We start from the raw sequence: 12,910 nt of genomic DNA, 5'->3' as shown, positions 1-12,910 counted from the left end.
TTAGCTCCTCCAGACAGCCAATGAAGTCCATCGAATTCCAGATGTGGCACACACATTTGCCCACAAAGGGTCATAGCAGGCCTGCCATATGCTGTGCCAGAGGTACATTGGTGCACCTATGTTACTAACCATCAGTCTCATTCCATCTTTGTGCATCTTTGGAAGGCCATATATCCTTGGTGCTACTGCTGAGCATTGCCAAAGTCTCTTGATGTCCTTATCCTCAAGCACACTATTATCAGCAAATTGAAGGTGCTTTATTGTATCTTCTTAATCGGGCCTGTTTTAATTTTCTGATATGCTGGATCATCTAGTAATTGTAGCATCTTCTGTTCATAGTCATGTTGCTCAAGAATTACAGTAATGTAACAGACAACTTCAATAACAGGAACACTGGTTACCAAGTCAGTAAGGCCTGGAAACCAATATTCAGCTCTGTCAAGGAGAAACAGTGCAGTCAGATGTGAGATCATTCTGCCACGGCCTCCAAATGGATACTGTGGACCCCCACCCACCACCAAACACGCTTCACACTGTCAGCACACAGAATTGCACCTGGAACTGCAAGGGATAAATACTAGCAGTAGGGAGCAGACAGATCATTACATCAGCACCACCTGATGATGACAGATGGGTTATTCACCTAGATATCGTGAGCATTTGATGATCATATGTGGCTGTACCCCTGAGAACTCTTCAGATAGCATATATTCTAGGGAAGCCTCAGATCACATAAGTTCATTAATAATAAGTGTCCAATGTAGGATGCCCTACAGTTGAACAGATTAACCTCTAAAACCTGTAAAACAAATGTGAGTGAAATTATAAAAGAAGTGAAATTGATGTGAAATTATGAAAAGAAGCGAACTGATACTTAATTGTCTGCATGAACACTACTACATCTATCATTTGCAAAATGAATGTGTGCAACCAGAGGTTAAATTAAAGGTTTCAGAATATAAATTAAACAAGAGAGCATCTAGAAGGGCATTGAGGTGTTTCCTCACAAAATGCAGAAGCCTAGCCAAGACTGAAATAGAATTCAGTATGTTAGTTGAGCCTGGTGTTGTGATAAGTGCAAAATCATGGCTGATGGCTAGGTTATCAGAGATGGGAAGGTTTTTCCTTGGGGATATCATGTACTCAGAAGGGACGGAGGTAGTAAGAGGTGGTGGGGTATTTATTTTAGTGAATGAAGTATAAATTTAATAGGCATACTAGGGTGGTAAATGAAGAATGGGGTGGGTTTATAGTTGAGGAATTGTTGGACTATGGGAATCTGGTTGAAAAGAAGTAGCAGATAAGCTAATATGATAAATGGGTTATCGGCAGTTCGTTATGGAAAATACAAGATATGGTAATTAATAAGTGGCTGTAAGGCTGTAGTAGCTGAAGTACACTTAAAGAGTGCACAAATCAGACAAAAAACAAAAAAAGAACACTTAGAGTATATCACAAATCAAACGGGGAAGAAATAGAAAAATATGTCCTGAGATGTTCAAACAAAAAAGATGTTATCTCACTATGGTCATAACTGATGCAGATTATAGCAGAATGTGATGTGAACTGTGTTCCATGCAGAGTCATAAAGCAGGCATCAGACCTAGTTGTATCACACTAGAGCAGTGACAATAATAAAAAGGTAGGCAAGAATGCAGAGGAATAAAATTGGGAAGGGAAGGGTTGCAAAGCTTTCTGGAAGCCCTAAAAAATAAGTTAAACCAAATGAAGAGAAAAGCAAAAGAATGCTTACCAGAAAAGGTGATTGTAGGGTAGAAAGGTTACCAAGAGAAGTGGAGATACATGGCTGGGCATGTAGGAAGCCATAAAGGAACATTTAATGACAATACTGATTATTCAGCCAGTGAAAAAGTAACGTCAAGGTATGCAGAAAAAGTAGAACTATTTAGATAGGAAAATAGCAGAGTAGTGGTAAGGGGGAGAGGGGGGAAGGGCAGGGGGGGAGCAAATAAAGAGACAAGAGAAGGATGTTGTCAAAGGGATCAGATTTAATAACAGGAAAATATACATAGCTGTAAAAGCAATAGAGGCAAGGAAGGTAGCAAGGATGGACAGAATATGTGGGTTGGAGCATTGTGCTGTATCTAAGATTCCTATTTGACATCTGTATAAATAGTAGTGTACTACAGGATGAATGGAAGGAAGTGGCATTATATACAAGGGATCAATGGACAAATGCAAAAAGTAAGTAAAAACAATTGAAAAACTGATAGATATAGAAGAGAATGTTTGTAGAAACTAGGATGTTGGTGTAACAGTAGATTTGTTTACATTTGAGATTCACAGCTAGCTGGTTCCCAGCAGGATGTTTCAGAAATGGATTATAGGAGAGGGCTCTTGACTGTACAGACACTGATGTGTCCAGAGCTTTATGTACTGTGAATCACTGATACTGGAAACAAAACTGCAAGGGCTGGAAGTTGATGAAAGAGCAGTATGTCAAGTGTCAGAATATCTGCAAAATAGAAAACAGAGTGTCAAGGTGGAAGATTTCATGTCAAAGTTAGCAGTTATTGAGAGAGGTATATCACAAGACATTTAGTTAGAATGATTGCTGTTCCTGATTTATGTCTACAGTATTTGGGAAGGCATTAACTCAGAATTAAGACTGTTTACTGATGACACAGTAGTTTACAGTGAATTAAAAGGTCTTACACGACTGTGATATTCTGCAGAAAGATCTAAAAGTCATCAAAAACTAAATAGATAAATGAGATCTTGTCAGATACGGAGAACAGTTAACTAATGATTTTCTCAAACAGCAAACACTCTAAGATATGAGTAAAAGTTGTAACCTGATGACATCACTGGATAACAATGCTGATACCTGCCTGTGACAATGGGTGTGGAGAAACTACACTGGGAACTACACATAGGTGGAGCAGTAAACAAGGCTTATAGGTCTCTGCATATGTTAATGACAATGCTGAAGAGGGTGAAAATGGTGCAAAGGAGAAATTGTACATGTCCCTTTCAACAACCCCAGTATTGTCATTGGAGTGTCAATTCTGTCAAATCCTTCATATCTTGTTGCTCAGTTTCTTGGTGAAATAGCTAAAAAAAAATTTCTGAACTTGAAAAAGACATACACAGCATGGTAGTTACAGTTAGGTGGCTCCTCTCACATGTATTAGCATTGTAAATTGTCCAATGACCAGGTCTAGTTTCACATTTCTATGCTGTATAGCTTCACACTTCTATCTCCAAGCATAATCCTGATAATATCATCTCAGTGAAGTGATACGATAATCAAAGAACTCAGTGAGGGCCTGACAGTAAATTAGCTTACTATGCCTACTTTCATTCACTGCTTTCGCATGGCATCATATTCTGGGGTAATTCATCGTTGAGTAGAAAAGTATTCCTTGCTCAAAAACGTGTAATCAGAATAATTGCTGGAGCCCACCCACGATCATCCTGCAGACATCTATTTAAGGATCTAGGGATCCTCACAGTAACCTCACAGTATATATATTCACTTATGAAATTTGTTGTTAATAATCCTACCCAGTCCAAAAGTAATAGCAGTGTGCATAGCTATAACACCAGGAGAAAGGATTATCTTCACTATGCAGGGTTAAATCTGACTTTGGCACAGAAAGGGGTAAATTATGCTGCCACAAAAGTCTTTGGTCACCTACCAAACAGCATCAAAAGTCTGACAGATAGTCAACCAACATTTAAAAATAAATTAAAAGAATTTCTAGATGACAACTCCTTCTGCTCACTGGCAGAATTTTTAGATATAAATTAAGGGAGGGAAAAAAAACTAGCTTAAACATTAGTGTCATGCAATATTTTGTGTAATGCAATATCTTGTACAGACATCTTTTATTAACCTGACACGTTCCACATCATTACGAAAGTGTCATATTCATGATTTATGGAACAATTATTAATCTAATCTAATCTAATCTACATGCTGGCAATATATCATAATAGGCACAGTGCACATGTTTTTGTAACATAGAAAGTCAACACCATGAGCAAAATCTCCAGTGAGTGAGTCTCATGTAACAATTACACTTATTTCTTTTATATTTGCTTAATGAGAATCAACTTTACTCCCAAGAATTATGTGGTTGTATTATAAGTTTGCTAGCACTCCCATGAGTAAATTATGTAGATGTTACCATTGCTATTTCTGAACCCAGATTGTCAGTTTTGGGATGTGGTGGGACTTATAATGAAAAGTGAATAATAAGTGGAAAGAAAAATTTAAATATTAAGAGAGTTGCAATCATGGTAGTTGGGGTGGGTCCAGTTTGCTATCTTAGAAGGGCAGCCAAGTATAAAATAGGAGACTGCAGCAAACAAGCAGTGTCATAGGGACGATTAAGAAATTGAACTGCAAAAGTCTTGCACAGAAAAGGGTAAGAACTATATTTGGGGAAATTTAGTAAACATATGTTGGTGAGAATATGTAGGCAGACATAAACTTGATGCTGGTGGAAGACACAAGGGAGTGCAAGGCCATTGTTACAAAATAAGTGTGAAATCATGGAATAATAATGCAAGTAAATTCTCTAATGTTGATAGCACACACACACACACACACACACACACACACACACACACACACACACACACACAAATGCATGCACGTGGTTGCATTTGAAGGTGTAGTTTGTATTACAACATGGAGTACTAACTGAAAGGTGAAATTCTGCCTGAATTGCAGTAAAAGTTAAAAAGATTAATACTTGATTTTCAATAAGTCTCTTCTCCTTTCTGTATTTTCAAAAACAATTATCATCTAATACACATCAGAGTTGTACATCTTCTTTCATTTTACCTCTCCAAATATTGCAGCTTTGCTTTTCAACATTTTCAATATTTAGATCCCTGTAAACAGTGATTCAGTGAGTTCTTATCCTTCGGTTATCCAATGATTAAAACAATTCTTCCATTTCTCAATGATGATGTACTTTTATTACATATAATTGAGTATAAACATCTGGTCTGAGCAGTAGGTAAGCTCATACTAAACTAAAAGTTTTACATAAAGCACACTTTGTTTGTTATTATTGTTATTTTTCACATCAGTGGAATTACATAGGGATGGTGTAGTCTGAGGTCCCCTCAGCACTTCATATGGCATTGCTAGCTCCATGTAGCACCTGCTGCAATGTAGGGATTTCTGCTGCTGAACTTCATTTGCCATAAGTTTCCTGAGAAGCATCTCAAACAATGACAAAACAACTATTTGAATGTATATAGGATACCATCTACTTATGAATAAAAATTTTTTGTTTTGGATAATTCTTATACCACTTGCTTTCTATCAGACTATAATAAAATTAATTGTACACATGCTTTCTCACTTATAGATGACAAGGGTAGACAAAATTTGACACTTCTAATATTTATGAGAAAATTCACAAATTTAATACAACCAAATTCTGTACTCTCACTTAATGAACATAGATAATGTGCATAGAAAATGCGTAAGCCTCATATGGAACACAGTTCCTTAATTTAAGGTGTGTTTGGTTTGTTTCCTTCTCTACAGACTTGTTTTTGGATTGAATATTTGGCATGTTGCATTGAAGTATACACCATGAATCAGCCACTTCATTCAACGTGGCAGTATAAGCCCATGACTGGGCTGTGCTGGTGAATACATTCATCTTGATAGTTGCTTACTGAGCCTAGGTTCCCAGGGTAGTCATAAGAATTTAAGTCAAGCAGATGAATTTGGTAGGACACAGTTCAACGTAGTTGTCTGCATGAACACTACTACATCTATCCTTTGCAAACTGCTGAAAGGTGTATGAGTGAGGGTACTTTCTATCTGATCATTTATTAGGACTTCTTCCTCTTGCATTTGTGTATGGAGTGCAGAAAGAATGACACCTTAAATGGCTTTCTGGTCACTGTGATTAGTCTAACTTTACACCTGTAGCTCCTATAGGAACAATATCCAAAGGGTTGTAGTATCTTCCTAGATTCCTAGAACTGCTGATTTTTGAAGCTTTTTAAGGCTTCAGCATGATTGTTAGCATATATCTTCAAGTGAGTGACAATTCAGGTTTTTCGGCATCTCCATTGCTCGAACAAACCTGTGGCTGCTCATGCAGTCCTACTTTGTTTATATTCAGTATCCCTGTTAATACTATTAGGTATGAGTCCCAATGCTAAAGGAATATTTTAGAATTGGTAAAACAAGTGTTTCATAAGCAGCCTCCTGTTTGAATTTTTCCAGAATCATTCCAAAAATCATAATCTGTCACCTACATTACCTACAAAAGTGCTTATGAGATCAGACCATTTCATATACCTACAAAATGTTACAATCATGAATATGCATGACTTGAATGTGGTTCATATCAAGAGAAATTTTACTAAATACTGTACTAATAGCCCTGTTTGTAATCATGGAGCAAGAGCCAGTTTTGAGTTATGTATTACCTGGGAAATAAACAAAAGACTCAAAACAGCATTTTATATCAGGCGATAAAATTGACAAAGGAAGTGAAAAAGATTATTGTATGGGTAAACAGGTCATATAGTACTGATAACCTGAACACCATTTTATATCAAACTTGATATTTGTTATGAACAGAGTATACAGTACAACATCACATTACAGGTGCTGGATAAGGCTAATGAACAAACCACTATGGTGGTGCAAGTTTGAAAAGTCAAAGATTTTGGTTACTTCAAAGGCAGCACACTGCCTCAACCCTCAGTTCTGTTAGCTGATGACCGCTACAGAGCCCCTGGTCTCCCCTCCCCCCCCCCCCCCCTCCCCCGCACCCCAAATACAGAGCATGTGGAGAGATGGTGATGTAGGCTGCCATGGTGCACAGTCTGTGGTCACGTCTAAAGATATCTCGGAGAAAGAGGACCCATGGGTGTCGATTCCATTAATGATGAAGTCATGTTGCCACATTGGTGGGTAGAGCAGGTAGCCAAACTGGGGAATTAGGATCTGGCAGCCTGGTGATGTAGGGCTGTGGCAACAACGCTGGGAGTGAGCAGTGACACAGAAGCAGGATTTAAGTGGGAGGGGGAGTCTCCTCCAAATTTGCGTCTTCATTGAACCGCCAAGCTGATTTGAGACACAAGACAGACACAGTTTGTCTTTTACAATGGAGCAGAATGTCAAAGGGGAGCAGCGTAATATTTTATGTGGGCCCGAGTAGGGTGGGTGCAGTGCAAGCTGCACCCTGTCATCAAGCAACATTACGTAGTACCAAACATATAGGTCTCTGTGCACAAAGATGCGAGGGACCATGTGTGCCCTTGGCAGTGGTGGTGGTGGTGGGGGGAGGGGGGGGGGGTGAGGGTGGGGGGGCAAACATGTGTCAAAATGTCAGATGCATTACACTAACATCGGAAATTTGAAGTGCATGAGAGGCTTGGAGTCCTCAGCAAATTCCACTGGAAGTACAAGAGGTTCCCCATGCAATAAGGCAGCTAGGAAGGCTTGTAAATCCTTTTTGCAGGCTTTACAGATGCCAAGCAGGACCCAAGGGACAACCTCTGACCAAGACATGTTGTAGCATGTCTGTGTAACTCTCAAAGTGTGGTGCCAGTGCTCAACCAACCTATTGCTCTGAGGGTGGTGGGCTTTTGTACATAATTTGTTCACACTGCACAGGGACAACCTCTGACCAAGACATGTTGTAGCATGTCTGTGTAACTCTCAAAGTGTGGTGCCAGTGCTCAACCAACCCATTGCTCTGAGGGTGGTGGGCTTTTGTACATAATTTGTTCACACTGCACAGGTCACTGAGTGTGGAGGAAAGAACAGCCTCAAATTGGTGTCCTTGGTCCATTGTGGTTTAAGACAGGCAGCTGAACCACTTGATCCAGGAGGCAAGAAAGGCCTGTGTGACACAGTTGGCTGTTGTATCTGTGATTGAAATAGCATCAGTCCACTGACTAATGTGGTCGATGATAGACAGGGCATTTCAAAAACCTTCTAAAGGGGGAAGTAGGCTGACCAGATCAAGATGTACATGACAGAACATGCCTATGTTAAATGAGCCAAGTGGTGGGTATGCATGACTGCCAACCTTGGAGCATTGGCAGGACATGTATGTACAGGTCCAGTTTTTGCAGTCTTCCCTAACCTCTGTCCATATGAAACACTTCATTGCTAGGTGCATTGTGGCCCAAATACTAGGACACATGAGGTCATGGATAGCAGCAAATATTTTATGGTGCAAGATGGTCAGAACTAGGGGGTAGTCTGTGACTGTGGATATTTTGCAGAAGCCTGGTATGTAAGAACCCAGAATTTGGCGAGTCTTAATTGAGAGCAAGGTAGACTAGTGCGGAAGCATCAGTGAAGGAGGTCAGCTTTAGAGCTACGCACTGCACTGGCCAGTGGCTTGTGGTCCATTTATATACTTACTGAGCCTACCCTCGATCTCCTCGCACAAAAGTGGAACTGCCTCATAAATGACAAAAAGTTCGCAGTCAAAAGTGGACCATTTACACTGGGAGGCAGACAACTTTCACAAGAAGAAACAAAGTGGTTGTATGGAATCCTCAACCTGCTGAAGAAGCACAGCGCCACTGGCTGTATCATTTGCATCCACTGTGTCGGAGACTGGGTGTGTGCAGCTGACAGCATTCTTGAGTGCTGTTTTTAGCCTGGCAAACATGCACTGCATGTCATCACACCACAGAAGCTTGCGAATTCTGGAAGTGTTTTTCTCTGCAAGTGCATCAGGCAATAGTGCTTGCAAGGACAATGTATGCAGAGTGTGTCATCAAAAAAATTTATCATGTCTAGAAAATAGCATTGATCATAGTAAGTCTCAGGCAGAGGAAGGTAATGGATAAATACAACTCATTCCAACATGGGATAGATCCTTTATGCGAGACAGTATAACCTAGGAATGTCACATTAGCAGCTCGCAACTGTGATTTATCTTCATTGATCATGACCCCATTGTTGACGAGTATTAAGGACTCTTCATAGATGTTGTTCGTGGTCCTTGGAGGTAGTTGGTGAAATAAGAAATGGTTCAAATGGCTCTGAGCACTATGGGACTTAATATCTGAGGTCATTAGTCCCCTGGACTTAGAACTATTTAAACCTAACTAATCTAAGGACATCACACACATCCATGCCTGAGGCAGGAATCGAACCAGTGACCGTAGCAGCAGCTCGGTTCTGGACTGTAGCACCTAGAACTGCTCAGCCACAGTGGCCGGCAGTGAAATAAGAATACCATCTAGATATGCGTAACAATACAAAACAATTGTAGTCTTGGGGATGTCGTCCCAGTGCATTCGGGTCTGGTGGTATGCTTTCTGACAATCCACCACACTGAAAACCCATGCAGCATGGGTCTGTTTGGAAAAAATCCTGTATGTGCAGTATGGATTAGTTATCTAAAATTGTCTGGGCAGTCAGATGTCAGTAGTCACCACACAAATGAAATGAACCATCATTCTTGGGAACTAAGTGGATCAGTGAGGACCAATTACTATTGGACAGTCAGAAAATGCTGGAGTCTAGGAGTCTAGGAGCAGCTGTTGTGGCTCAGCACCTGAAGAATAATTTGGAAAATATTTCGAGTAGATTTCCCCACCATGTTATAGTTCTGGGTGGAGATTTTAATTTGCCGGATATAGACTGGGAGACTCAAACGTTCATAACGGGTTCAGGGACAAAGAGAGGCTTTCATTTAATTCGAAAGTAAAGTTCTATATAATGACTTGGCAGAACATCCTAAGAAATTTTGGTCCTATGTCAAAGTGGTAGGTGGATCAAAACAAAATGTCCAGACACTCTGTGACCAAAATGGTACTGAAACAGAGGATGACAGACTAAAGGCCGAAATACTAAATGTCTTCTTCCAAAGCTGTTTCACAGAGGAAGACTGCACTGTGCTTCCTTCTCTAGATTGTCGCACAGTTGACAAAATGGTAGATATCGAAATAGACGACAGAGCGATAGAGAAACAATTAAAATCGCTCAAAAGAGAAAAGGCCGCTGGTCCTGATGGAATACCAGTTCGATTTTACACAGAGTACGCGAAGGAACTTGCCCCCCTTCTTGCAGCGGTGTACTGTAGGTCTCTAGAAGAGTGAAGCGTTCCAAAGGATTGGAAAAGGGCACAGGTCATCCCCGTTTTCAAGAAGGGACGTCGAACAGATGTGCAGAACTATAGACCTATATCTCTAACGTCGATCAGTTGTAGGATTTTGGAACACGTATTATGTTCGAGTATAATGTCTTTTCTGGAGACTAGAAATCTACTCTGTAGGAATCAGCATGGGTTTCAAAAAAGACAGTCGTGTGAAACCCAGCTCGCGCTATTCGTCCACGAGACTCAGAGGGCCTTAGACACGGGTGTAGATGCCGTGTTTCTTGACATCCGCAAGGCGTTTGACACAGTCCCCCACAGTCGTTTAATGAACAAAGTAAGAGCATATGGACTATCAGATCAATTGTGTGATTGGATTGAGGAGTTCCTAGATAACAGAACGTAGCATGTCATTCTCAATGGAGAGAAGTCTTCCGAAGTAAGAGTGATTTCAGGTGTGCCGCAGGGGAGTGTCATAGGATCGTTGCTATTCACAATATACATAAATGACCTGATGGATGACATCGGAAGTTCACTGAGGCTTTTTGCAGATGATGCTGTGGTGTATCGAGAGGTTGCAACAATGAGAAATTGTACTGAAATGCAGGAGGATCTGCAGCGAATTGACGCATGGTGCACGGAATGGCAATTGAATCTCAATGTAGACATGTGTAATGTGATGCGAATACATAGAAAGATAGGTCCCTTATCATTTAGCTACAAAATAGCAGGTCAGCAACTGGAAGCAGTTAATTCCATAAATTATCTGGGAGTACGCATTAGGAGTGATTTAAAATGGAATGATCATATAAAGTTGATCGTCGGTAAAGCAGATGCCAGACTGAGATTCATTGGAAGAATCCTAAGGAAATGCAATCCGACAACAAAGGAAGTAGGTTACAGTACGCTTGTTCGCCCACTGCTTGAATACTGCTCAGCAGTGTGGGATCCGTACCAGATAGGGTTGATAGAAGAGATAGAGAAGATCCAACGGAGAGCAGCGCACTTCGTTACAGGATCATTTAGTAATTGCGAAAGCATTACGGAGATGATAGATAAACTCCAGTGGAAGACTCTGCAGGAGAGATGCTCAGTAGCTTGGTATGGGCTTTTGTTAAAGTTTCGAGAACATACCTTCACCAGAAAGTCAAGCAGTAAAGTGCTCCCTCCTATGCATATCTCGCGAAGAGGCCATGAGGATAAAATCAGAGAGATTAGAGCCCACACAGAAGCATACCGACAATCCTTCTTTCCATGTACAATACGAGACTGGAACAGAAGGGAGAACTGATAGAGGAACTCAGGGTGCCCTCCGCCACACACTGTCAGTTGGCTTGCGGAGAATGGATGTATATGTAGATGCAGATGTAGTTTTTGTTCTGTGGTTTTTGTGTGCTGCAATTCAAAGGCATCAAGGTGTCAAGCCTTGGGGCACACTGGGGTCCTTCCGTGGTGTTCAATGGGTGACAAGTACTGTTAGTAATTGCATCTACCACCAACAGGATTCCCTGAGCAACAACAGTGGAGGCAGACGTAGGAACACTTGTCACACTAGAAGCTGGAATGTCACTGAACTGCAGGAACAGGTATTGCTGTGAGGATATCTTTGGCATCTGAGCTATGGTGGTATTAGCATAGTCATGTTCCTGTGGTGTGGCTGCATCCTCTGCTGCCTCAAGTGAATGTGTCAAGTCAGTTGATGTGGCTGTGAACAGCCGCTGTAGGAATGTGTTCTCAGTGCGAAGGTTCGTGGTCTTGTGGGGCTGAGTTGTTAGGTAAGTCAGGGTGGCGGTGAGCTCTGCAGTGAGGTGGCACATTCAATTGAAGCAGCAGACAGGGCATCACATTGTGTCTTGGGAAGTGGTGGGATGGTATCGAAGACCCCTGGTATCTGGTTACTGGTAGCATGCTGTAGGAGGGCTGCTGCTTTGAGGTCCATTGAGAATGTGAAGTTGCACAAGAAATGCATGTCAATGACAGGGCAATTGAAATACACAACCCTAACTGTCCAGGTGCAGTGTAAGGTGAACAAGAGATGCAGCTGAAGTTTGGCTGAGCCATGGATGTGAACTGTAGAGTTGTTGGTCCCCAGAGTGGTATAGAAGATGGTGAGAGCATAGGCAGAGTGCTCAATTTGGGAATGGTGCTAGCATTGGCATCCATGTCCATGAGGAAATAGAGTGTGCTGATCCTCTTGTAAATATATAGTCTGACGTTGTGTTGTACAGCGGGATTGGTCGACCGAAGATAGGATTGGTGTCCTGAAGTGTCAATGCAATCTATGACACCTATTTGGATTCATGCTTTGTGTTTCGGTAGTTGCAGGATACACAACTAGAACAAACAGTGACCCCAAAGTAGCATGGTACCAACATAGTGGGTATGCTGTGTGCAATGTCTGAGCTGGTGAGCTAGTAATGTAGGGTGGGGTGTTCTGCTGCAGTGTGGGGATGGGTGGGACAGCTGGACGATGAGTAGCAGGAGGTACGATGGTCTGGCCGCCAGATGCCACTGTTGACTGGTGTTGCATCCAGTGTGCCCACCTCTGCTGGTTGACAGATGAAATGCAGGAGTCAGGAAGAGTGTAATGCTACCAACTTCTGGCATACAGGAGAAACAGGAGGATGTGAGCTGGTTGTTTTTGATGATACTGTATGCCTGGTCTGTCAGGTGCAGCTTTTCTTCCAGGGCAGCGTTTTTGTGAGCCAACAGATGTAGCTCAAGATCTGATAGCAATTTTATGAACCATGGAGTAGGAAGTCAGGGAGTTTGTTCATGCTGACCTGAGCTGCAGGAAAACTGATGGCCACTTCTTGATCACTGGTCGTTCATTAGTA

This window comes from Schistocerca gregaria, chromosome 7 (genome assembly GCF_023897955.1).
Source record: "Schistocerca gregaria isolate iqSchGreg1 chromosome 7, iqSchGreg1.2, whole genome shotgun sequence".
NCBI lineage: Eukaryota > Metazoa > Arthropoda > Insecta > Orthoptera > Acrididae > Schistocerca > Schistocerca gregaria.
This window is presented reverse-complemented; position numbering follows the sequence as displayed.